The sequence below is a fragment of the Lissotriton helveticus genome, chromosome 2_2 (genome assembly GCF_964261635.1).
Source record: "Lissotriton helveticus chromosome 2_2, aLisHel1.1, whole genome shotgun sequence".
Lineage (NCBI taxonomy): Eukaryota > Metazoa > Chordata > Amphibia > Caudata > Salamandridae > Lissotriton > Lissotriton helveticus.
Window position 1 is genome coordinate 464,785,982 of NC_136060.1, and position 23,811 is coordinate 464,809,792.

The window sequence follows — 23,811 nt, forward strand, 5'->3', positions numbered from 1 at the left end:
CTAATAAATGTCCATACGACCAATGGCGAAAACTCGTTGAAGACTTGACTAAGAGATTAGGGTTTAGGGTCCATTGCTCCAGCACTGATAATGTACAGTCTACTGGATATGCAGTTTGTATTCCAGTATTCTTATGTAATGGTTTTAATTAACTGTAACAAAAATGACCCATCTCGACTTGACAAAGGGGGGCAGGAGGAACTTTTGTTCCTTCATGAATGGAAACTATTGAAATGGGTAATAGCCTGAAACTTCTTAAGACACCAGCAAGGGAGTTAGGATGATCAACAGAACGTAATGCATCTCCTTCCAGATCACACAATCATTATTCTCTTAAACATAATCAGAGCTTTTAACAAAGGTACTTACAATAGTGAGTAATTTATACAAGTAATTTACTCTTTCATGTTTAAGTAACTTTGCAATAGGAAAATGTAAAGTTACACGTCTTCACCCCAAAGAAAATAGAGTGGAACCAAGGTTGTAGTGGAAGTTGCTGCTGCCAAAAAGAAACAGTTGTAAATTCAACACCAAACATGACCCACAACTAATACTACAACACCTGCCTTAAAAGTAATGGATGTACTAACTTAAAATAAAACACATAACAAGCAATGGTAAATTTAATTATTTAAAACAGTAAAAAAATAAACAAATATGATGTAATGCTAAGAAAAATCCAGAAATAAAACATATTTATTATTAAATTAGAAAATATTTTGACAACTTCTTTAAATTTATAAATCAAGTAACATCATTTTTATTAACCTATATTTAAATTACTAATAATTAATTCTACATATCTCTTTCTATATTTTTTTATGAATTATAACCGTTTATAGGTTTAGATGGGGAATTTGTTTTTTAATATAAACTTCAGAAAAATATATTTTATTTAAAATAATTAAAATCTATTTCTAAATTGAGTAAATAGAATGGTAATTTTTTTTATGCTGCAACCACCCAGGGTTCGGCTGGATGTAGCGAGCACTGGGCGTTTTCCCAGTAGGCCGGAAGGGTAGGGGCTGTTTTTGGTACAAGTAGATGGTTTTGCAGCAGTGCTGCAATATCTGCTCCCTGCAATAAAAACAGCAGCAGTTTCCCACCAGACCCCCCGTACATTCCTCACCCCCACAGATGGTCTGACCTAATTGCCAGGGCCAGTTTGCGTTCTCAGTCGGGCCCTGCATCCATCCCTCAGCGATCACCCAACCCATGTATGGTTTTGTAAATTTTGTAAAAGATTTTGTAGGTTATACAGAACTTCTCAGGAGGACCGCAGTGAGTACAGTGGAACTATCATAGGAGTTCCATGGGGCTGAACTGGACCCCATGGGAGTACTATGGTATCAGAAGCATATCTTTTTTTGTTTACATTTTGCCCCCAGTAGCGTACGTCTAGGTCCCCTCACAAGTACCTTAGTTTTTTACATTTCCAGGACACTATGACCGAGTTCTGTTATGTGGAATATAATATTAAAAGCTTTTCAGATTTGATGTATGTTGAAGTATCCAACATTTTATCTTTGGGTTTAAGAACATAAAAACTATATATAATAACTGTATGATAGTATATTATATTTATTTACATGTATTATACATATTTTATTTACATTTTTCTTATACATTTTAATGTTAAAGCTGTACATTTTGCTTACTTCTTGGATGTTTTATCCACTACGGTTCCTCTGTAGATTTCTATTTTGAAGGATTGCTTGCTTCTGATTTTGATGAAAGTTGGCATTTTGTGCAGTTTGTTGGGATGAAGTGCTATATTAGTTGTGACGGTTTATTATGCAGTAATATTTTTTCTTTCACTTTTGACAGTTTTTAAATAAGTAGATAAGTTACTTTTAGATTTGACATTAATTTTGTGCTTTAGTTACAATACATACTTTAAAGTTTGCCTTTCATGGACTTGTAGTTTTTTTTCCTGTGGCTATTATTGCTTTTGTTTTCTTTTAGTGGAGATAACTGTGTTTTGGAGACATAAATGCATAGTATAGTTTTAGTGATTGTTTTTACATATTCAATTTTCTCAGAGTATTGAAGGGGCTTATATGACCCAGCATGGTCATTAAGAGTGGAAATAAGCTTTTCTTGAAGAAAGTTAATAATATGTGAGCAGCAACAGTTAGATTAATCTAACTAGGAAGCAATATCATGGGCATGGCTCCCGGGGACTTTCAGTAATACCATCTTTTGGAATTCTCGCTTTGTTTGGCGGTACCTCCATCTCTATCCTCTCATGGAATGTAACAGGACTAAATGATTGGAAATTTACCATGTAGGCCATGCAAAAGGAGGTCTGTCAATGCTACTTTTAACTAAAGGTAATTGGAAATTTCAAATGCTCTCTCCAAAGAATAATGTTTATCAATGTGTAAAGATCTCTTTAATGTGCTTGCCACAGCCCTGCAGAAAGGTCCTTCTAGCCTGCAATATTTAGATACCACCTCGCAATTAATACAATAGTACTTTGAAGGAAATATTGTCATCTTGAAAGGTAATAGATATTAAAGAATCAATTCCAGAACTTATAATTCTAGGAGATTTTCAATGCTAGAATTTCTTCTTCGCTCCTTGAGTCATAACAACATATCGAGCTGGAAGAAAGTTGGAAGATTCTGGGACCTATATTCCAAAAGCTTTTTAAGAGTAATAGAAGAGTGGTCTTTCTCCTGGAAGAATTAAATCCACCAGGAATTATTCCAATAAATGGCTGAAAAGTCTTGACATCACAGCTAAGGTGACTCGATGTGGGCCTTTGAGCTACTCCATTATTGATTACATTGTAACCTCGTATGCAATGTTCCATCTAATCGATCATTTCTCCATATTAGAAACACCACGTAGTGATCACACAATTCTTTTCTCTAGATTACAATCCACTCTGGAAAGTGCCAATGAATGGTCACTGGATTGCACTCAGAACATGGTTGAATTTAATGAAAAGATTGCCTCCCTTTCCATTTCTTCAAAAAGGTTCCATACATATGCAATAGATTCCCACATTGTAGCAACTAATGGCCAAAGTTGTCAAATGTTAAAAAAAGCCGGGGAAAAGAAGCCTTACAAATGGAAGGCCTCCAAAGGATTTCCTTGAAAGTCAACTAACTATTTAAATAAATAAATGTATCCGGGAGCAACATATATTTAGTTTGCAGGAATGGAAAAAAAATCATAAAATCTTTGAAGAAAAGAAAATTCAACCGATATTCCTCGAGGTATAGACAACAAGATCTATTTTGGACACCTCTTCCTCAAACAGAGTCCTTTTTGGTGCATAATTACCCACATTTTGGGTTTAAAAATGGGTCTAATAGCAAATGGAAATCAAGCGGAAACCTGGTCAATTTACATTGAGAAACTGCACAAAGCAAATAAAGAAGCAGGTTCCTTTGTGATGGAATATCATGGATTCGACTTGATTCAATCTGCTTCGACTGTCCAAATAAAGGAGTCCATCACAAAAGCAGGAGCCTTGGCTGCAATGGGAAGTTTCATTTCTAGTCCAAAAGCATCTTTATGAAATATGGACAGATAGTTTGGCCCCATTATTTAAATTTTGTTACACTTCTGATTAGGTGCACACTTCTTTGAAGGGGCCATTATTGTTCCCCTGCATAGGGATGGTTTATTGTTCTATGGGGAAAAGAAATTTTGATCACTATTCAGAGCTACAAAGTTAAACTTCCGCATAAATTAACCTATGCCTCCGAACACACACCACTTAGATAATAGTTTTTTAAAATAAAGATTCTTTGAAATATGTTCTCAATAAGCTTGTCAGTGCAAATGCAATTGGTAAGACTTGAGTTCAGGAATCTGAGCACATTTGTACAGTCTCTAGCAAATATAATTAGCTGGGGTTATAAACTACTACATGCTGCTTCTTCATCTCTGAGATTTTGCCTGATGGTGGAAATGATGGAAAACTCCCCATATCACTCAGTTTTTGTGAGAAATGTTCATAAAGCCAGGGAGTACTTTGAGTGTAATACTGTGTTGTGGAGAGGCTGGACAGAAGGCCAGCTACGACTTCTCCTTAGAGTCCAATCTACCCGATTAAGTTATATAATTGATGAGGGTTACTGTGTCACTTTAAAGATTTATAAAACGTTGGTTACAGATATTTCACAGGGCCAGGTTCAGCCCTACCTTGCTTTCCAAATCCCCCATGGAATAAGACATCTTATTATGTGTTTATGTATAGGAAATATCCCTCTAAATACTGTCTTGGCAATTAGGAATAAGAATCTACAAATATCTACCACTTGTAACCTCTGTTATAATGGAAATATGTTTCATGTTTTACACTTATGCCTAGCACTGAAAGAGGCTAGAAATAAATATTTGATACCTTTAACACAAAGATTTAAGCTGGACTTTCTGCAAAACAATCCAAATGAATGTGTGTTTTAAAGTGTACACATTTAATTTAATGTTTTGATCTGTGTATCAAATGGAAAAAACCTCTCATGGATTTATAAATAATAAACGTTATTTTACATATTTAGATTATTTATAGGATGGAGATGTGGATTATCAAGTTTTTTTGTAAATATGTTCATGATTGTAGACCTCAGGAGAGGTCAAAATTTATCTTAAAAAATAAACATCATAATCTTGAACTTGGTGCTATTTATTATAATGTATTCAGTTACTATAACTTTACATTATATTTTTAACTTTCTTTGTGAGTTAAATCTAGCATTCTTTGAAAGTGAAGCAGTCTCCTCAAGTGGAGATTCCATCCAGAAGAGTGACACTTTCCTCCTGTGGTAGTTTTTTCTGATGTATTTTGTTGTATATTTTTGTGACTTTTTCGTAGTGTTTTTTAATTGGTAAAGCATTTCTACTTGTTAATTGCTTTTAGGTCTCATTATGTAGGTTTTTTTGGAAGTTGTTTTTTTACTTTATAATGTAAATGGTAATCGATGTTTTCAATTAAAATTTTATATTTATTCATTTTATTTATACTTTTTATATTGATATATCTAAATCTTGATATATGAGGCAGTTTTGAAGATTTTTATTGATGCCTGAATGTTTAACTTTTTTAGTAGTTATTGTTTGTTTTATAAGTTTTAATGTAGTCAAAATAGTTTTTTGTTTTTTTCTTCCCTTTTGATATCAAATATTTTGTTCAACAATATTTTTGTTGTCGATATATCTGTTTTGATGGTCATGGTCTTTAGGCTGCCAATATTTTGTAGGCAATACTTTTTCTTTTCTATGTAGGTTTTCTTGACATAGTGTTATACAACCTTCTGTGGATCTGATTTGACTGTCAACGCAGCAGTGCTTGTTGAACATATGTACAAACACCCATGTTGGAGCCTTGCAGATAACCAGGACAGGAACACTCCTTACTAGTGCAGTTGTTGTAGCTTTGGCTTTGATGAATGGGTTTGCAGGACTTCATAAGGCTTGTTTCTAGTTAACCCATGGCAAATCTTTAGCCAAATGACTATCCACCTTGACAGAGTCCCCTTCTGCAACGTATTCTCTTTCTTGGTCCAAGCGAAATCCACAAAGAGCTGGTCATCCACAGGATGGTCCCTTGCTCAAGCCTCTTTGATAGTTAAGCCAAAGCAGCCTCTTCCCTTTTGCATGTGTGTGGAGGAGTGAAAAAAGCTGAAAAGGAATGGACTCTCCTGACACTGATGGGTGAAATCTCTTGCGGCAGGAGAACCATTCTTTAGCATTAATTTGTTAGAAGCAAAGTGATGTAGGGAGGTTGCACCAACAGCAGCAGAGGTTCACTCACAGAAAGAAGATTTTGATTGTCAGGAGATACAGAGAACAAGTACATATTGGCTCAAACGGTATGCAGATGAAGAATGTGAGGACCAAATTGAAGTCCTACTGTGGCATGATAAAAGATTTCACAGCATATATGTGAGTCAGACCATTCAGAAAGAAGATCACAACTGGTGATTTGAATAAGAAAGTCTGATCAAGCAAACATGAAAAAAGCCAAAGTGACAAACATGTAACCCTTAACTGTGCCCAGTATGAGACCTTGTTAGCCCACCAACAAAAGAAAAAAACAATGCTTCAAAAAGTGTGTGCTGCAGAGGATCAAGATGATGAGCCCCACACTATATAAACAAACTTCCCCTAGCAGTCAGCAAAACTGGATTTCAGTGAAGAGTGTGTTGCTACAAGAATGATGGTAACTGCCGCAAGCAACCAATCAAAGGAACTTAGTTATCAGTTCTCAGTTTCCATGCATGGAGGCGTATGTTTTGGAGATTCAGGTGTAGCTCTCCCACCTTTTGCTCAGACTAAAGGTCCAACAGAAGAGGTAGCCAGATCAGAAGTCAGATGTTCATTCTTAAGGGATCTGGGTACCACCCCCTCCTGTCTCAATCTGGGCTATCGAGATGACTTGGACCCAGTCCATCCTGATTTTCTTCAGAACTTTAGACAGGAGATGTAATAGAGAGAATTAGTACAGGAGACTCATGCCTCACTTCAGATAGAATGCATCTCCCAATTGATCTGGTAGAGGGAACTCAAGTGCTCGAAACATTTTGACAGTGTATGTTCTCAGCAGTGACAAACAGACCTAGCAAGAGCAGGCCCCTATGATTTAATCTCCGGATGGAGATGCCATTGTGGTCTCCTAGCTGTCTGCTCTGGTGTTCAGGAACCCTGTCAGGTGGTTGGCCATCAGAAAGATCTGCTGCTGACCTGGCCATCTCCAAAAGCACAAGGCCTCCTGCCTTGGATTCAGGACTACAATCTGCCCTACTTGTTACAGAACAGAATAGTGGTTGTGTTGTCTGTGAGTACCTTCAACAGCTTTTCCCTGAGGGTCAGCAGGAAGGCTTCAGGTGACATATGAATAGCACAGTACTCATAAAGTTGATATGGAACTTATTCTCCCTAGAGGACCGAAGTCCACAGATTTCCACCTCTCTCATTTGGCCCATAGACCAATCAATCATGAAGTCTGGGTGGGGAAAGTAGAGTCATCTGCCACAGGGGAGGTTGACATTTGGCTGACACCACAGAATATACTGAACCATCTGCTTAGAGATCTGGATGGAGAGACATCTTCAGTGCTAGCCCCACGGAAACCTGAGGTTCCACTGCAGGGCTGTGTATGCCAGCTGGTGTTTAGGACAAGAAGCATGCACAAGGTTTGGAGACTGAGAAGCCTTACAATCATCCTCACTGAGATCTAGTATTGAGCCCAAAATATTGGGAATAATATCCTTAATATCCCAGACTTACTTTGGCAGTGGAAAGGACTTGAATGCCACCACATTCAGAAGACCTGCATGAAAGGAAGTTTCAGCATTGACTCAGGTAGGACTTTAGCATGCTGACAGAAACGTCCTATGAGATCAAGAAAGTGGTTGTTGTACTAAGGTGATCTTCAACCGACTGCAGTGAGCCCGCCTTGAGCAGACAGTCATCGAGGTAGATGAGCTGCAAACATCATCATACTTTTTATAAACACCCAAAGGCCTTGGTAAGGCAAAAGGGCAATTTGAACTGGGGCCATGGTTGATGATGAAAACATCTTCTTGCCAAATGTGTGAATCTTCTTTGATTTGTTGGAGGTTTTCGAGGGTAATGCATTCAGGTTCACTTTACCTGGTAATGCCTGAACTTGTTTTGTTAGGAAATCAGGGTTTTCCTGGGGCAGTTCTGAGTTATCTGGCCATAGATTGACTGGTCAGCAGTGGTGAGTGTGGTTTTGGCCAAGTGGTAAAGAGGGTGTTTGTGAGTGCCTTGTTAAATGGCAATAGAGGTTTTCACAAAGATGGCCCTGGTTCACTCAACAATTTGGCTTTGGTTTCAACCATAAACAGTTGTAAATCTAGAGCTTCTGCAGTTGTGTGCACTACCCCCGCAAAGAAGGCACTTTCTTCCATTAGTTGACCAAGTGGTTAGTGTAACTCCGTCCTCATGGAGGTTTCTAGACCACTGGCATTCTGCTGGGCTAGGTAAAGTCCTTCATCAGTGTAATGAGGGGCAAGCAGATTGTCTAACTCCTTGTCATCATCAGTGTCATGAGGAATGTTTCTTAGGCTCTAGGCCATATCAGAGTAAAAGCTGAATTTGACCACAGGACTAGGTGTAGTTGGCAGTTGGCCTTTGTCTATTCCTCTCAGACGGCCACCCAATAAAGGGATTGGGTTTTGGCAGGATGGGCCATCCAAGAAAGGATGAGGAGCAGAGTAGTCACCTACCACATTTGCACTTCAAAGGCACTGCCCCAGAACACTCACAAATAACTTCACAGTAGCATTTTGTGCCCCCAGAAAGACTGGGACAAGCACAGAGAGGAAGGAAATTCCAGACACTTCTATGGGGGGGGAAACTTCAGAAGCATCCCAGTTCAAAATAGGCACCAGGTATAAAAATAGGACCCTTAGACCCACTCTTCAGTACAGTCCTGGACCTGTGGATTCTACAGAAGGACTGCCCTGCTATCAGACGACTGCCCTGCTGCCTGAAGCCTGCCCTTCTGTCTGAGGAGGAAGATTGGATCTGCTCCTTTCATCCCAGACTGAGTGAATCCAGGAGTCATCTGAGGTCTCTCAGCAATTTCCCAGCTGACCTGCTGCTCTGGAACTGCAATTGGACCTGCCTGAGCCTTGGTGGTCTTTAATGGAATACGTTCCTGATCCCTAAGAGGTACCCTCCCATATTCTTAGGCCCTTGGATAGCATCAGACAGGGCTCCACCAAATCCATTGCAAAGCGACGCAAAGCCTCACCACACAGCTGCTTCATTGGAACTGTCGCTGAAAAGCACGAAGCACTGCAAACCCTCACAGTGCAGCTGATCGGTTAATCGGAACCGGTGTCTAGTGACGCAGGGCCCTGGAAAGCCCGTATGCTCATCGGAACAGACATAGATCGTTGCAAAGCCTCGCTGCACAGCTTCATAGGAATCTCTCAAAGCAATGCTGTGTAAACCACACACCAAGGACATAAGGGACAATCTTCAGTAAGCCAAGCTTGGTCTTGTGCCCAGCCTGCACTCCATTGAGGTCAGCAATTTGCAACGTTTGGCATTACTTTTATCTAAATCTTACAAATTGCATATTTCCAGTTCCTCTGATTGCATTTTTGTTATTTTGGTGACATTTAATTCATTGCATTTTACTCTATTTACCTAAATTGGTTTGGGGTTGTTCTTGTTTTGTGTTTTTACTTTGTTACTGTTTGTATCCTGCATACATGTTAAGCCTGACTGCTTTTGTGCCAAGCTACCAGAGGTTTAAGCACATGTTATTTTAGTGACTTTTCATGTTTCACCCTGACAATGGTTGTGGCTGTTGCTTAAGTAGGGTTTCACTCCCCATCAACCAACAACCCAATATCTTACATATTTACTGTGGTGTCAATGGCAGCCTGCTGAACTATGGGTGTGCTGGGTCAAATTGTGATACAGGATAAGATCCCGCATATGTTAGAGGAGAGGAACTCTTTGAGTGTTGACCCCACATCTTCCTGCCTAATTTTGAGTGGCTTGTAAAATACTACAGGAGAAAGATCCGTCAACCGGGTTGGGATTGGGGTAGGTAATCAGAATAAACACACAATATCCCAACTGGTATTATTAATAAGACAAATAGAGAAGATATGCAAAAAGCATTATGAGAACCGAAATAAGGAGACTCTATAAGTTTTTCAAATGTGCTCATGGTATCATGTATTAGAAGGAAGTAGTTAGAAAATTTACAGTTGTAGCAGCACTGTAGATAAACGAATAACAACACAACCCAAATTGTACTTGGTGCTCAAAGTGTGCAAGTGGTATATATATATATTATAAATATAATATAAATATACAGGGTGGCGACTCAAGTGACAATTGTGATCAGCATAAACGGTGCATAGTGAATGGTGCTTGAATATATACAGTGAACAAAATGTATTGGAACCAATGTGGCTCCAGCAGGATCTTAAAGGGTAAGTTCTGAGTTGAGTTGACTGTAATTAGGATGGGCCACATTGTGTGTTGCGCCTCTTATTGCGCTGAACGATCGACGACGTTTCGATCCTCATTATTTGGGATCATTTTCAGGACTGGGTTGTTAGGGGCAACGGTGCTCGGTGCTACAGGATGCTTGATGCGGTCCGTGAGGATTGCTGGGAAGGACACCGTCAGGGTGATCGGTGCTAGCCTGGACGCGAAATCGTCAAGGCCATGGCCGCTGAATCTTGGGCAACGATTACGTGATCGATCCAAGAAGTGATCGGAGTCAGGAGAATGAATCTCTGGCTGAGTGAAACAGCGAGGCCGAGATCAAACTGGTACGCGTGTAACTGAGAACTTGGAACGAGAATGGTAATCCGTGTGTGACCAGCAATATGACGTGGAGCGGGAGTTATAACACTGCCTCTTCTTAAACTCGGTGGCGTAAAGTTCCACCTCCTGTTCTCTGATTGCCTCTGAGTGTATGAAGGCACATTCCTCATATGATTTCAAGTCATGACCAGAACCCAGGATTCAAAGGCACAAAGTCGGTGGGTCTGTAACTGACATCTGACTAACGCAGTTGCGGTGCAGTTTGAATCTTGGAACCTTCAATAAAGACAATGGGGCAAATTTACAAGCCCCATGCGCCACCTTTGAATCACTTTTAACATGGGAAAAGTGACGCGAAAGTGGCGAAAGGGACTTGTAAATCTGCCCCATTGTCCCTTGCACACTGTCAGAAAATCTTCATTTTTAGCATTGATAGAGAACTGATCATGTTAAGGGCAGAGGCTCAGATTGTATGCAATGGTGTGGAAAGAAAAGAACTAATGTGTGCGCATAGGGGTGGTGCCAGTGGATTTTGTCTTCAGTTAAACTTAAGTTTAACTTAAGTTTGTCTTAAATTTAATTTAAGACAAAATCCTAATTTAAGACAAAATACTAATTTGGGACAAAATTCTAATTTAAGACAAAATCCTAATTTAGGGCAAAATCCTAATTTAGGACAAAATCCTAATTTAAAACAAAATCCTAAATTAGGACAAAATCCTAATTTAAGACTACTAAATGCCTTCTGTGAATACCAAAAGTAGTAAATTTAGGATTTTGTTGTAAGTTAGTTCTGTGAATCGGCCCCTGTATGTGGAACTGCTCTGCGACATCACGCATCTCACGAGAGCCACATGGCGCCACCGCTCGGCTCGCAGAAGCAATTGCTGGGAGAGTTTTCCAGATCCAGTCTGACACCTGGGTTGATCCAGAGGTGGGTAATCTGCTATCAGAAGCATCCAACAGAAACAAATGTATGAGTCACATTTCCTAAAGGAAGAATGAACAACTGGGGGCGGCAACCACAGCAGAGGATGGATGAGCAAGCTAATTTTAAATAACCAATAGAATGTTTTGACCTACAAGGCCTGCATCAGAGGCTTTCAATCTAGAATAGCTCGTATTTTGATGCGGAGTTCCTCAGATATAGGCCTCCCAGCAGCCATAAATAAAACACCTAGAAAAAGAAGCATACAGTGCTTTTGCCGGCGTCAGGCAGAAGATGCAATGTTTTCTACCAAGTTCAAATCCTCAGAGGCAGCCTCTATGCTGCACCCAGCAAAATCCAGCTGACAGGTAGAGAAAGTTCAACAGAACTCGAAAGGGAACCTGTCACAACCACTCACATTTAAAGAGGCAGAAGATTCTCTTTCCTCTTAGAAAATTGCTTCTGAAAACCTCCCCTGTCAAAAGTGCTCAGATCAGGGCGGATGAACTTTGAGTGTGGCTTAAATTATCACAGACACATCTGCATACGTGGCCCACTGCCCAGCAGTGGGAATTGTCAGGGAACAGATGGGGTAATCCATGAAGATCTGATGAGGGGGGGGATTTCTAAGAAGCTGGAGACAGATGTGAATCGTGTATTCATGTGTTTTTATACGGAACCCTCTGAAATATTGCTAATGTGCAAATCGACTCTGGGATTTCTGCTATTTCACACAGCTACTGTTTCCTGTGGTGTGCTAGGCTGCTGAGCTTTCAATGAACCGTGCCGCACAGATGCAAAACATTGATCCCTGTGTTCATTTTACATATGCTGTGTGTACATAAAAGTGCTCGCAGGGGGTGTGCGGTATATTCTAATTATCACAGTGCCTACACCTTTAATTATATGTATAAAAGAGAGGTGCACTTTTTTGCAAGCAGCCACAACAAATGTTATGTTATACCGTCTTGTATAGCGCAACGACTCACCATGAGGCATCTCGGCGCTTCCTCCGAGCACAACCCAAGGAAAAAAAGAGCAGAGAGGAGGGGGCCTTGGTACAGGAAAGCTTTTAGGTGTTTCCTAAAAATTTGATAGGATGAAATTTCTCGCAAGGAGATAGGAAGGCTGTTCCAATATTTAGGAGCCAGGTAGGAGAAAGCATACCTCCTGACCTCTAGCGTCTGATTCGGGGTACATATAGTAGTGATTGCGAGCTAGATCTGAGTGTTCGGCTCGGAATATGTTTTACCAACTTATTTTGCAAGTATTTAGGGCCTTGACCCTGTAGGACAGCAGACTTTAAAGATGGATCTTTGCTTTCTAGGCAGCCAGTGCAGCTTTCTCAGTAATGGCAGCGAAGAGGATCTAGCGGGCATATTCAAAACCAGCCTGGGGGCTGTATTTTGGATCATTTTTTTAGGGATGTTGGCCCAACTTCTGCTAAAAGGGCGTTGCCGTAGTCCAAGCGGCTGATAACCATGGCTTGAGTCAGGGTTCGGAAAAAATGTACTACCGTAAACTTTACGTCGATGTAAATTTCCATGAGCATTTCGAGATAGCTGCACAGTTACACACGAATAGCTATGTACACAGACGTGAATATAATCACTGAACATGCACTAATAAAATGCAAAGGGCATTCGAAATTGAAAACAATTTCATCGTTGTCTCTTTTAGCGAATCGTATCTGTTTTATTCTGGTTCTGGCAAAATGCTTTGTAGTTTTATTTTATTGTTTTAATGTACTTTCATGATTTTATCTGCAAAATCGAATACAGATATATTTTAATTGAACTGAATATTTCATTTTTGTCTCTCAATACGAATGTTCTCTTATGATTTACACAAACCTTTAAGTCTTACTGCTAACTCTGATAGACGTAAATTCGTAATCCTATTTAGTTTGGGTTATGCCAAAAAATCTGCTATTCTTCAAGCGTTCGCCTGCCTAAACAAGCATCTCCACTCTGCAAACTCCACCGTGTCACTCTGAACATATTTGCTCACATAAAAAATACACACTATGCTACTGTATGGATGAGGATTTTTTAATACACCGGAAATTAATGTATTTGCACATCTAATTCGAACTCGCATACATTTCAGATAACGTGGTGAATAAATATTCTTGGAGCTGAATTTGGTAATGCTTTTTTGCAGTTTTTTAAAGTCTGCAAATAAATTATAGTATCATTACCCAATTTAGCACTCAGGAAACTTAGATATTGTTAAAGGAAATTGTAGACACCTTTAGAGGTCAACACATAATAGAATGAAGTGGGGTAAAAGTTGGCACCTAGTTCCAATCCGGTCAACAATGTTCGGCAGAGAAATGCTTCAAGCTTTTCGCGGCAGCTCGTACAATACGAAGTGTCAGAATGGAATGCATCTTTGGGGACAAATGATTTTTTTTATGCCGAACCGCGTGCAGCAGGTACAGTGGCACTGGGGCCAGAGGTCTGGGTATCCCCTTCAACCCTGATCATTGCTCTATTTCCAGCCACGGCCCGTGGAGGGAGTTCCGGTGGGGCAGAAAGGCGGGGCGGGGAGGGGCAGGGTGGGGGATGCTGAAAACCGGAATATGGATAATTGGAGGTAGGTAAACAATTTAATAAATAAAACGAATTTCGTAGCGTGCCCTGCATTGCAAAATGTGATGCAGCGCGCGCTACGAAATTCATTTTATTAATTAGATTGTTTACTTACCTCCAATTATCCATATTCCGTTTTTTAGCACCCCCACCTTGCCCCTCCCCCGCCCCGCCTTTCTGCCCCACCAGAACTCCCTCAACGGGCCGCGGCTGTCTATTCCACAGTTCACAAAAAAGGAAAGCAGCCACGACCCGTGGAGGGAGTTCCAGTGAGGCAGAAAGGCGGGCGGGGAGGGGCAGGGTGGGGGATGCTGAAAACCGGAATATGGATAATTGGAGGTAGGTTAACAATTTAATAAATAAAACGAATTTCGTAGCGCGCCCTGCATCGCAAAATGCGATCCAGCGCGCGGTACGAAATTCGTTTTATTAATTAAATTGTTTACTTACCTCCAATTATCCATATTCTGGTATTCTGGTTTTTAGCAACCCCCACCCTGCCCTCCCCCACCCCGCCTTTCTGCCCCACCAGAACTCCCTCCACGGGCCACGGCTGAAAGAAAGGGACAACCCTGTAACCATGGGAACCTCGCTCAGAAAATACAGAATAAAACAATGGCTCCCTGCGGTGGAACTTACAAACCTAGACCTCCCGGGTAAAATAATTCAAAATCAAAATCACTCTGAATGAATTAAACAAATCATTTTAATCTACATCAAATTGCAATGCAGGTTCTCCAAATACGACACAGTGAAAGTGTAAAGTGAAGTCAGTGAAGAAAGTGTGCTGTACATAAATTATATATATATATATATATATATTCACTGAAAAAACCATAGGTTATAGACCATATATAGTTAGGAATTAGCATTTAGAAAACCTTATTTTACTCACACAAAACCATTGAAATTCCATATATAGTTAGTTGCACTAACTATATATCGCGCACCCGCAATCCACTGCTGATGATGTCACATATTACATCATTCATGACATGGTCAGTGACATCACTGATGACATCACTGATGACATCTCAAATGACATCACTGATGACATCACTGATGACATCTCAAATGACATCACTGATGACATCATGACACCAATACCAGTTACTACATACGCACTCACTGATTCCTACGTCTACACACACATTCACTCATTCACCCATACAATCACTCATACATACAGTCACTCATTATTACAACACTATCATATGCACTCATACACCTATGCAGACAGTCACACACTGCCACTCATCCATGGAGTTACTCACACACCAAGTCAGTCCTGTAAAGAATCAATAACACTTCCATTTCTTCATCTATACAGTTAAACACAGAACACCATACTTCAGTGACATCACTGATGACATCACTAATGACATCTGAAATGACATCACTGATGACATCTCAAATGACATCACTGATGACATCATGACACACCAATACCAGTTACTACATACACACTCACTGATTCGTACGTCTACACACACATTCACTCATTCACCCATACAATTACTCATACATACAGTCAGTTATTATTAGAACACTATCATATGCACTCATACACCTAGTCAGTCCTGTGAAGAATCAATCACACTTCGATTTCCTCATCTATAGTTAAACACAGAACACCATACTTTTCACACATATACTAACACATACTTACTCTCTTATACAATCACTGATACAAGTACACATTGATATGCACAGAGTCACACACCTCCCAGCCAGCCACACACACACTCAGTCTTCCATACATCCACTCATTCTTCAATATGTAAAACGTATTTAAACTTTACAAAAACACACAGACACTAGATGATGTCATCAGTGATGTCATTTGAGATGTCATCAGTGATGTCATCAGTGATGTCACTGACCATGTCATGAATGATGTAATATGTGACATCATCAGCAGTGGATTGCGGGTGCACGATATATAGTTAGTGCAACTAACTATATATGGAATTTCAATGGTTTTGTGTGAGTAAAATAAGGTTTTCTAAATGCTAATTCCTAACTATATATGGTCTATAACCTATGGTTTTTTCAGTGAATTTTCAAGGTTTTGTAAATGCTAATTCCTAACTATATATGGTCTATAACCTATGGTTTTTTCTGTGAATTTCATTGGTTTTTTAACAGCTAATATCTGTAGCTGTAAAATGTATTCTTCTTTAAATCCAAAAATATATTTTATATGTTTATGAATAATTTTTTTTTTAAATATTTTTTTTTCTTCGTTCCCGCTTCGCGAATCGGGAAGCTTCCCGTTAGCTGACCTTGATGCCGCGAAATAGACCGCGAGCCGGTAAACGTTTCTTTACCGCAAGTGCCGCGTTAGAAAACAACATCGTGACGCCTCCCGTCCGCATGACGTTTCACGTTGTCGCGTGATACGTCATATGACGTGCTACGTTAGCGAACTGGTACGCGAAGCGAGTCGCAAAGCGCAGGTTTCTGAAAGCAAACCGGGAGGCCCTGCAAAGCGCTTAACGTAAACACAGCAAGTCATGTGACTTGGTAATAACACTTTTCATTGGTTCATTTCACTTTTGGTTTCCTAATGATGTAAGACTAGGTCATATAATCTAAAATGAACACTTTTGATTGGTTGAGAACTCTTGTTTTTCCCAAATGATGAAAATCCCTCCTTCTTTCCTCACTCTGACTTTCATCATTGTGAGAGAAAGACCCTTTGTGATCACTGAGCAATGGCTTCTTTAGTAGCTTCAGCTGGTGCTTCCCCACCACCTCCACCACATCCAAGGAAGAGTGGACCACCTGCTCAAGTTATAATTCAACAAGAAGAGGAAGAAGAGGAACAGGACGACGAGCACGAAGAGAGGCAGTTTTTGCCTGAGCAGCCCAGGACGTCTCACCGGAAAGAAAACTTCATTTGGCAATTTTTTAAAATTCCCAAAGGTCAGAAAAAAGTAAATGCAAGATACGTAACTTGCCTTATATGTCAAGATAGACTGTCCAGAGGAACCGAGAAAAAATACAGTTTCGGAAACTACACAATGCATCGCCATATGACTAGGTGGCATCCTAACAACTACAGTGCTGCACAGTTTCGGAACGACCTAGATAATCTCCCTATTATGGCCAGAAGATCTGTTGTACCGGAAGTAACGGGACCAGAGGGCAGGGAGATGGTGCCAAATATACAAATGAAATTTGGTGAAGTAAAACACATCTGCGTATTTTGCGATGGATTCATTTCCTACGGAGAAAGAAGCATCACTCTGATCAACAGAGCTATTGACTATCATATGCAAGTTTGTACGAAACGCCCAAAATAATAAATACTTCTTTTTTTGTTTTGTTGCTCCTGTTGAGCCCTTTACAATGAATCGTTTTCATTGCCCCTCCAAGAAAAACCCAAAAAAATATAAAACTGTTCAGAAAAATTCAAAAAAAGTAAAAAAATGTTCCGAAAAATAATAAAAAAAATATAAAACAACAAAAACAATAAAAAAAAGTTCTTTTCAGAACTACCTCCCCGTTATTAAAAAATTGGTACAATATTTGGAACTGTGCCAACCTCTATTTCTCTTAGTTCGCTTCCCAGTTCGCTCGCCGGTACGCGAACCGGAAGCGAACCAAAAACAGTAAGTATAAGGGAAGGAAACAGACACTTATGTTAAAAGAAAGACAGCTATAGGGGAGTAAACTAGAGATACTATTACCCGTAATCCACTGCTGATGATGTCACATATTACATCATTCATGACATGCTCAGTGACATCATCAGCAGAGGATTGCGGGTTTTTTGGCAACGTGCCTTATCCACGGTTTAATAACGCTGCCTTTTGCTTTATATAAGTTTTCAAATTGTATGAAATATATACCAATAGGTCGTTATGAACCTTTAGGTAGTGCTTTTCTTCATGAGGTCTGGTCGCTTCCATACACATACAGATGTTTCAAAGATGATCAAGAAGTTTATCTGAATGGAGAGGAATGCACTGAGACGCCAGATCATTCACTAATGTGTAGGCACATACAGTTACACGGTTCATGCAACAAACACCGACCAAATATGGCTTGCGTGTTGCAAGGCACGCCAGTTCCTGCTATCATCCCCACGTTCAAGTTGTTGGAAAATGGTAGTTATTTGATGCTCAATAATGAAGATTGTTCTGAGTTAATTAAAAGTATTCCTTTTATCGTAACAGTAAGTGAACGGGTTATTTGCTGCAGAAATGTTCTATTTCCTCCCACACATGAACATAGGGAGTTTTTCAATCTGGCCACAAATACCAACCTTGGGACAGATTTCAACGGCATGGCAAGAATAAGAGCTCTTTTGTCTCAGAGAGAGGTGGCCTTGAGTTCGGCCCGTGAAACTTTCGTGCTTCACATAGCGAACACCCGTACAGAGGTGCAGACCCTTTTCAATTCAGATTTGCCTTTCAATTTCAGCAAGATGGTTCCGACTATCTTTAACGCATCCTCCACAAAGTCCCTGGCGCACTTTTTTAAAGTTGTTATCAGTGGTCTCGTGACTTCATTTGAGAAAATCTTTGGAGTCATCCCTGCTTCCTTTCATTCTATTTTCTCCACTCTGGTTCGTGGATTGGCATTTTTACTTGCATTACCAGCGGACGCTCTTGTGCTTTTTTACATTTTTAAATATGGATGTCCCTCCTATGCAACCTCCCACCCTGCAGCTGCTGACACTGTTCCGCAATCGCATGCTAGAATATTATGGCACAATGCCGTTGGCGATATTAAGCACGGCATATGGATTATCTTTTCGATTCTCCTACTTCACCTGTGTCCAGCCTGTATTTCACTGCCTGACCTGTGATTTCGATTGGGCCATTGATTTGTGTCTCTGCGGACCGGTTTCTCCTGACGTCGACTTTAATCAGCTGATGACTCCTATCATTACTCACGAGTTGGTTTGTCCTGGCGAAAGGATTATGGCTGTGGCATTGATGCATGGACTACTTGGTCCCTGGAATTTACTGGCGGCAGCACAGTCTTTCTTGGAACAGAGCTTTCTTGAAAACCCACCGAGCTGTCCTCTGATGGTGATAGAGGATCCGGAGCTGGGAGAGCACGTATGTTCTTTTCCGCTTTTAAATTGGATGGCTGAACTGTTTTCGGATGAAGACGGTGACTTCCTATTGGAGGCTGTTGCAGCTTATTTTGCATACACAGTTATGTCATAGACCTTTTTCATGTTTGATATGCTGACTACTAGCATTTCATTGACAATTCATTGACTTATTTGTCAAGTTTTTATTATTTACCTTGCCTATTGGCTTAAGACTCGATAAAGTACTTGGCTGTTTTATTTTTCTTTAGCATTAAATTTTCCTAGTTTTTAATGCTTTACCTTGCGGACCGTCCACATATAAACTTTCAATCTGCTCTCATGAGATGGCACTTCTATTATCTTATTCAGTTCGTTTCCGGATCATGGGGAGGTGTCATCTAGGTCCTGGATATCTTTACACCGTGTTAAGTTAGCATGGGCTCATTACCGGTTTAAACGCCATTTTTCCTTTTTTGCAACTTCTGCACACGACACTTAGTTGTTGCTTTAGCTTTCCACCTAGTAGTTCATTGTGGTTTACATGAGAATAATATGTTATTGCTCTACTATCTGCTTTGCTTGTTAAACTATATCTGTACAGCGAGTGCTAAAGTTTCAAGAACAACACGATACAGAATTGTTATGAGGTCTGATCTCCACGACTTCATACTCATAACATAAGTGCAACTTCTGCCAATTCTGGGCATGAGGCGGGTTTTATATTGCTTTGCCGAACACACATACACAACAGTTGATGCGGTTCACATGAACAGAGAGCTGGTGTATGCTGATGTGATTCCTTCAAATCTAAGACACTAAAGTATGGGCACGCCCTAAACCAACACAAAGAGACCTTCTTAGCAAATAATAAAATATGTGTATTAGGGAGGGTGAGATATAAGCAGCCGCGGGCCGTGGAGGGAGTTACGGTGAGGCAGGGAGGCGGGGAGGGGGAGAAGCAGGGTGGAGCCCTCTCTACCTTGCCCCTCCCCCTCCCCGCCTCCCTGCCCCACCGTAACTCCCTCCACGGCCCGCGGCTGCTTATAAGTGTTGCTAACTCTTATTCATTTACAGCATGTTAACATACTGTCACCATTCGCTTTTTATGTACTAGTAACTATGCTGGTAATTTTGCTACTGATAATATGTGTACTTGTATTCTCCACCCTGCTTCTCCCCCTCCCCGCCTCCCTGCCTCACCGTAACTCCCTCCACGGCCCGCGGCTGCTTATAAGTGTTGCTAACTCTTATTCATTTACAGCATGTTAACATACTATCACCATTCGCTTTTTATGTACTAGTAACTATGCTGGTAATTTTGCTACTGATAATATGTGTACTTGTATTATCTAAGATACTACGCCTGAGAAGACGGCATTAGTAAATAAACATTTCAAATACACATGTGTTCTTCTTAACTCCATGTTCTGGTTTCTAAGAAATATATAACGACCGACTGTTCATGAGTTCCACGTATCCTGAGGTACTATAAGTTCATATTCTGGATTGTCTAAACATTGAGAGTTTGTTATATCCAATGTGACACTGTACCTAGCTTACTAAGGAGTTTTTGATTACTAACGTGAGTTTTGGGACACCCTAATTCGCCGAGGTTCCAATCCTCTGTCCACAGTTCTGTGTGAGAACAGAAACCCTGCGACAGGGGCACCCCCGACCCTTGCTGGAGCTTCATCACACTTGCGATACAACTCCAGCAATGCGCCACCTTTACGGCACAGATACATCACGCATCTGTGCTGTTTTTGCCCCATGATGCGCCGCATTGTAAATGCAGCACACCATAGGTGACGGAACAGCGGCACAGAATGACTAACACATCCCTGGTGATGCGCCAGTCATCATAAATGTATCCCTATGCTTCTTATCTTGTTAGAGATGAACCGCCATATGTATCATCAAAGTTTTTTGCATTTCCTAAATAGCGAACTTTAAGGAATAAATAGCGATTCTTTACCATTCCTAGTTTGCGATTAGCTATTTGCTAATTACAAATTACCCATTCATTTCCTTCATTTCCATAGGGCGGTTGGACTCACTTTTAGCTCGAACGGCTGAATGGATTTCCACGAAACTTGGCAAAATTGTAGGGACTGGTAGCCCGATGTGCCTTTGCTATGTCTCAAGATATATGCTCCAGTGGTTTTTACGAAAATTAACTTTGAAAAATATATATTGGGCTACATTGGCCTATATATATGTTGGAGCCCAAATGTAGCCCAATGTAGCCCAATGAAGCCCAATGTAGCCCAATGTAGCCCAAAGATGGCCGCCAGACACACAAAAAAACAAATGTAGCCCAAATATCAGCCAGATGTAGCCCAACTATAGCCCAGTGACAGAATGACCAATCAGCTTCGCAAACCTCCGTTACGCGAAGCGGAGCGCTGTTACAGATATATATCTTTTTTTGAACGTTAATTTCTCAAAATCCACTGGAGCACATATATTGAGACCTAGCAAAGGCACATCGGGCTACCAGTCCCTAATATTTTGCCAAGTTTCGTGCAAATCCATTCAGCCGTTCGATTATTATTATTATTATTTTTTTTTGCCCCGCGGGGCCCTTTTAAAACCTCCACATCAAACCTAGGGGGTCAGCGAGGATCTACTATGCCCCCTTATAGTTATTTCCCCCTTTGTTTTGACCTCCTCTTGTCTCTCGATCCTACCGAGAGACAAGATGGCGGCCGCTACGGACTTTTTGGAATGTTGACAGACGCCGGAGAACCAATCAGCTTCGCTTCACAAAGCTCCGTTGCGCGAAAAGTACGCGTCCTGGGACGCTGCCAGGTCCGCTGTTACAGATATATATCTTTTTTTAAACGTTAATTTCTCAAAATCCACTGGAGCACATATATTGAGACCTACAAAAGGCACATCGGGCTACCAGTCCCTACAATTTTGCCAAGTTTCGTGCAAATCCATTCAGCCGTTCGGGCTAAAAGTGAGTCCAACCGCCCTATGGAAAACTCAATGTTAAAAACACGTTTTGGGACCCCCCTTTTTTCTCGGCCCCCCCTTGACGAACCCCCCCCAAATTTTCAAGGGCTGCTCAGAAACAAAATGTGCCATTTTCCTGAAAATTTCAGCCAATTCCGTCCACAAACGCCAAAGTTATTAGACATAGAATTTTCAAAAATCCCATAGAGAAAAAATCCTAACTATATATACCTACTGGCGACCGCCAGTAGGTAATATATATATATGTATATACATGTAATATGTATATTGATCTCCAGGGGCTGTTGGAATGGATTAATCTATGCAAGACTCCAAATAAGAGCACATAGTAATTATCATGGTCAATCGTATCAGTTCAATGGTATAATTGTTGACGTGTTGACCCTGTTAAAAAAAAAATTCAGGGTCATCATCAGGACAACAAGACAGTGATAGTGGAAAGCCAAGCTAATTAGCATCTACCCTGTTCTTATGGAGGGTACATATACTGTAACATCAATAAGAGAAAAACATACCATTCACGGACTGTACTCGCAATGAAAATAACACATATTATATGATTTTCCCTTAGCTGGCCATTCGTGTAAAGCGTAACACGGGTGTGTCTTGATTGCAAAACACTGTTTTCTATACCTTTACGCTGTGGTGCAATGCTAAAATCAGGCAAGCAAGACTTTAGATGCATATGCTTCTGCAATAACATCATCAGCACCTACCGAGGTAAAGCCTGGTGGTCTCAAACAGGGTAAAATAACAAGCATTGGCAAAGCCAATAGGTCTTGCCTATACAAGCTCCCACCAATAAAAAAAATGCACTATTGTGGCCAGCTCATAGTGTTTTTTAAAAAACTTTCAGTCTACCGAGCCACCAGCAGAGGGCGCTTCTTCCTTCACCTGGCGGCCAACGCCTGGAATGACCTTCCCCTGTACCTTTGGACTGCCTCATGCAACTGGGAATTCAAAAAAGGACTCAAAACCTGGCTGTTCGAATGAACAGAGCACCGTGAAGCAGCTAGCAACTCCAGCACCTTGAGACCTTCTCAGGTGATTTGCCATGCTTTACAGATCCTGATTGATTGAGAGAGTGACAGGAGGGTGGGATGGGGAAAGAAAAAATATAGAAAGGGAGAGAAGTCGGCAAGAAACAACATGGAGCAGAATGGGATAGTAGGAGCAAGCAAGCAGCAACAAGGATAAGGATGGGGGGGGGTGGGCAAGCAACAACATTGAGAGGGCCTGGAGGTTTTCAAGCAACAACATGGACAAGGGTGTGGAGGAGGCAAGCCATAACAGATAGAGGCAATGAAACAGCAAGAAGAGGGACAGGAGGGTGGGTGGGAGCAAGCAACAACCCAGAGAGGAAAAGGCGGTTGTCTGGAGTAAAGAACAACAAGGAGAGGGATGAAAGAGGGCAATCAACAACACGCAGAGGGACGGGAGGGGTGGGGGGCTGCAAGAAACAACCCAGAGAGGAGCAGGAGGGTAAAAGAATGCAAGCAAGAAGTCAGAGAGGGAAAGAAGCAACACTGAAGCTCTCAAGAACTATGCATTGCAGTAACCAACACCATATGTCAGTGCTGAAGAAACTAAATTTTTTGAATGGGTAAATCCATTAAATATTAATGACTAAAGGTGTGAGTTGCCCCATTTTTTAGGTTTGGGTTAGAACTGTGGTTTCCATTATAAAGCACATACTTACGGCCTGCTTCACAACTTTTGAGTAAGTAGACACTTTGGAGTAAGTTTACAACTTTTCGATTTTTCCAAACTTAGGCCTGATTCACAAAAGTAAACTTACACTTTTGTGTAAGTTTAAGTTTGTTTTGCACTTCACAAACTCCGATTTAATAGTAAGTTGAAGACTGCAGAGACTCCGCAGTTGGGGCGGAGAACTCCGCACATAAAAGATACAACATGCCTTTCTTTTGATGGGGGGTTCTCTGCCTGGACTGCGGAGCCCCTGCTGTCAT